At 30.0% G+C, this 5253-nt stretch overlaps 1 pseudogene; it reads left to right on the forward strand.

The window, feature by feature from the left end:
• Positions 1–5253, forward strand: part of LOC107871928 — a 70145-nt pseudogene that overhangs the window by 60604 nt on the left and 4288 nt on the right.

Genomic DNA, 5253 nt, shown 5'->3' on the forward strand with positions numbered 1-5253 from the left:
TTTTTAACACAAACAACTTCTCTCATTCTCTCAAAGATTCTAATTATCTTCTAAAGTGTTCAATTTTATTTTTAAATTTTGTATTTACAAATATCAAGTGGAAGTTTTCTAAAGTCGCAACTTTCGAATACTTCAAAAATTTAGTATTGTCGTTTCATCTCTTACCTTTAATTTTTATTTAGTGTATTAATTGTTGAATATTTATTTTTATTATTTTGTGTATTTTGAATATTTTTTAGTTTATTTTACAATATGGATAAAATAAGAAACCTCGGTAAAAGTATCAAAAAAAAATTTCACGAAAGTGGTAGTGATAGTAAAAAATAAATTGATGGTGGTTCTGGTAAAGGTAGTTCAAGTAATATATATACCTGTGTGCCTTCGGTATTGGTTAGTCAACCTTTTGAGGAAGAAATAGGTGTAGGTGCTCATGATATAGATTATGCAGAAGCTCAAAAAAATTATGTTATAGAAAAAAAGAATGAAGTAGACGTGGTTAATTTAGATGAAGATGATGAAAATATTGGTGGGACGCCCGCAGTAGGAAATGCTAATGTTAGATCTGAATCGGTTAATCTTCCTTCCTGTGCCCTAAGAGCTCGTAGAAGAACTAGTATTGCATGAAATTTTTTTACGAAAATAGAAAACTAAGGTGCAATGCAATATTTGTGAAGTTGTATATGAGCATAAAAGATGAGGAAATCAATGGGGTACGAGTTCGCTGATGAGACATATAAGAGAGAATCACGCTAGAGAGTTACTTATTGCACAAAGTGGTGAGGCTGTTGGTGGGCCAGCAAAAATCAGATTGAACCTAACAACCGGCCAATTAATTAAGAATTATAATAAAATGAAGGATCGAGAAGAAATAGCAAAAATGATAGTTGTTGGTTGTTTGCCTTTCACTTTTGCTTCTTCGAATGCTTTTATTCATTATATTCAAGCAATTTATAATCCTATGTTTAATGGTATTTCTAGAAGTACTTGTCGGATCGATATTTTTAGACTCCATGCACAATATATTTATTATTTATCTACATTATTAGAACATATTCAATATAGAATTGCTCTAACTTCTGATCTTGGTCGTGCTGTTAATAAAAATAATTATTTAACCATTACTTGTCACTGGATAGATAATAATTATGTTATGCAAAAACATATTCTAGCTTTTTTGTATGATGAAGATCGAAAAATTTATTTCTGAATCTATGACTAAAGTTGCAGAATACTATGGTATTGAAAGAAAAATTTTATGTATTGCTTTTGATAATGTATCTAACAACAAGGCTGCTATTGACAAGTTAAAAACTGACCTTTCTCCGTCGTTACCTGAAATATTTCATGTTAAGTGTGTTTGTCATATATATAATTTAATTGTAAAAGACGATCTTGAATTTTTTTAGCTTTATATTGAAAAGGACCGCTTTGTTGTTGGCTTTATTCAAGGAAATAATCGAAGAAAAAGAGTGAGAGAATCTAAAGTTAAATGTGAACAAAATGGACTTAGACCGATATTAATTCCTGAAGAATGTGATACAAGATGGAATGCTACTTATACTTATTTATAAACTTTTCTTGCTTATAAAGTTCCTATTACAATGACTTTTAATCAATATTCTGGTTATTTTTCTGAGTGTATGCAACATGATTCTGATTCGGCTGCAATTAATGATCTTGTTAAGTTTTTGAAATTTTTTTATATTGCTACGGTTGAATTTTTCTGGTGCTTATTATCGTACTATTTGCAATAATTTAGCTTATTTAGCCGACATTTCTTGTTTTCTTAAAGAATATAAGAATAGAGAAGGTTACAAAGAAGATGTTATACTATGTTTGCTAAATTTAAAAAATATTTTTATCCGCTTCGTCGAATTTACTTGGTTGGTGCTATACTAAATCCATGTATGAAATATAATACTATGTGCGACTTTAGTTCTATTATTTATACTTCCTTAGAGATAGAGCGTGAAGAAAAACAGATTTGTTTACGGCTATGCGTGATGCAAATATTTACAAAGGAACATTATATAACCATTATGCCGATTTACTTGATGTAACTGTACCGACAAATATCACTCCAACTGTCACTCCTCAAGCTCCCGAGGAGCCATCATCTTCTAAAAGGCCGGCACATAGTGATTTTCTTGATTACTTTTATGATTTAAATGTTTGGGACAGGGTTTCTCCTTCAACGTACACAACAACTTCTTGGGAAGAGCTTAAGTATTATTTTCGATAGCCGACAGAGGATCGTAGAGAAAGGATTAATGCGTTGGATTGGTGGGAGAATAATGAAAGACAATATCCTGTGCTTTCAAGATTAGCTAGAGTTATAGTGAATGTTCCAATAATAAAATACAACATTCATTCACTCCTTACTTTGTAATTTTTTTCATTTAAATTGAATTTCTAGTTTGCTTAAATACTTTTAATATATTACAACCAAACTTTACACTAAGTAATAAACATCACAAACATATATATACATATATTCTACATATATACACAAGTGGTATTTAAAGTAGTATATATTCTACATATATATGTATATAGTTTCTATAGACTCCAAAGTAGTATATATTTAACGTATACATATCTATATGTTTTCTAAAGTAGTATATATATATATATATATATATACACTCTAAAGTGTTTATATATAGAGCAAGTATCTATATCTTTAAAGTAGTGTTTCTAAAGTGTTTATACATATATAGTGTGTATATAGTATACATGTATATATAAAGTAGTATACATGTCTCTCTCTATATATACTATTTTAGTCTATAGAAAATATATAAACATATATGTAGAATATATATATATGTTATATAGAGAGAGAGAGTGTGTATATGTATATTATTTTAAGTAGTATATATTCTACATACATGTCTATATATTTTCTATAGACTAAAATAGTATATATTTAATGTCTATATGTTTTCGAAAGTAGTATAATATGTAATGTATATATGTTATATGTGTATATCTTTTCTATAGACTCTAAAGTAGTATATATTTAACGTATACATGTTTATATGTTTTCTAAAGTAGTATATATATATATATATTGTGTATATATATTGTATGTATATTGTTACAAGTGGTATTTAGAGTAGTATATATTCTACGTATGTGTCTATATATTTTCTATAGACTAAAATAGTACATATTTAATATGTATATGCTTCTAAAGTAGTATAATATGTAATGTATATATGTTATATGTGTATATATTTTCTACAGACTCTAAAGTAGTATATATTTGATGTATACATGTCTATATGTTTTCTAAAGTAGTATATATATATATATAGCATATATATGTTGTATGTATATTGTTTCAAGTGGTATTTTAAGTAGTACATATATTATATTGTACGTATATATGTGTATATATTTTCTAAAGTGGTATATATTTAGTGTATAAATGTTGTATTTATATTGTTTTAACGTATTTAAAATGTATATAGGTGCGTATATATAGTGTATATTGAAAAAAATATTAATTTTGAGTTTTTTATTTTTTGTTACGTTTTGACCGGTCCAAACCGGTCAAAACCGAACCAAGGATAAATGGGCCAGTCCTGGTTTATTTCACAAAATTTTACTGTTTGGGCCCGGCCTGGCCCGGCCCGTTAAGACTGACACGATCCTGGAGTAGCCCAAAACTCGGTAACTGGACGTGGGCTGGTTCCGTGTTGAACCAGACCGGCCCGTTTAACATGTTTACCCTAAAGTTAGTTTGTGAAGTGGCTAAATATGTAAATTTAATACACTGCATCTATGGCTTATAACGAATTGTGTGATCATTTCAATTAATTACGCAATTATGTCTTCAACGGGTAAATACATTGCCTGCGGGTAGCGAGGTTTTCTCATGCTAATTACGGACCATATTATTGCGATGTACGCAAATTAGTCACGCAACAAGCTCTCTCTAGCACTAGATTTGAGAAAACTAAGACTCTTCGAGCTAGTGAAGTGCAATCGAGTATTAGAGACTTGCTTATTTCATCAACACAACTTAAAAACAATAACAACACAAATGAAATAATTCTAATTAGTACTAAAGTTAAAATGACCCAATGGTTTGAAATATTGTCTTTAAACATAATTGTGAAGATGGTATGTGGGAAGAGATATGATAATGTGGACGAAGATGAAGAGGCACAATATTTAAAAAGGGTATTCAAGGATATTATGTATGTGGTAGGGCAAATTATTCTATATGATGCAATTCCATTCCCATTATTTAAGTATGTGGATTTTCAAGGGCATGTTAAATTGATGAAGAAAATTCATAAAGACAGATGGTGTTCTACAAAATTGGGTGGATGAACATATTGAGAAGGCAAAATAGGCAATGATCATGAGAACCAAGATGTTATAGATGCCTTGCTTAGAGTAACAGATTATGATGAGTTCAAGGCCTATGGTTATTCTCAAGAACCTGTAATCAAGGCAATAATAATGGTAAGTTCGTTTTGTTCTATTTGGACGGGAGCCTTCAAGTACCTGGTAAAGTTGCTGCCATGTGACCGGACGGTCACGTTTCTAGCCTTGGAAACAACCTCTAGCAGAAATGTAAGGTAAGACCCTTGTGATCGGACCCTTCTCCAGATCCTGCGCATTGCGGGAGCTTTAGTAGACCGGACTACCCTTTTCTTTTTTCTTTCTAATTGTAGTACTTACACCTAGTGAACATAAATATAATTTTTAAATTTTTTCACTAGCTGTCCCCTTTTGGAAAAGATATTTAGTAATTGACTTTCTTTTAATTGTTCTCGTAATCGAATTTGTCTGTCCTCTAACCGAATTAGCACATGTTCCTATCTTTTTGTTGAATGGTGCTGGAGCTCCAATCCGGTGAAGCAAGACTGAAACATAATAGTTGGATTCATGTTATCTAACCTACCTAAATATAAGAACTTTCACTTTGATAGTGGTATATGTTATTTATGTAAATCCAAGATATAAAAATATACCGAATTCCTCTGTGAATCTACAAAAGGTATAAAAAACAGGAGAAATGCAAACCTTTTATACAACAATCTTCTCTTCTGAACAAGTTGAAAATCTTATGAAAAACATTCTCCATCCAAAATCATAGCCTTGCGCATTTTAATATATAATTAGAGATAGTATATAATCCAAGTTATTTGCATTCATATTCATCTGATTTACAAATAAAGTTGTGCAACTATATCCATGGATTAACAAAACATTATACTGTGGTCTAAAATATTT

The sequence above is a fragment of the Capsicum annuum genome, chromosome 5 (assembly GCF_002878395.1).
Source record: "Capsicum annuum cultivar UCD-10X-F1 chromosome 5, UCD10Xv1.1, whole genome shotgun sequence".
NCBI lineage: Eukaryota > Viridiplantae > Streptophyta > Magnoliopsida > Solanales > Solanaceae > Capsicum > Capsicum annuum.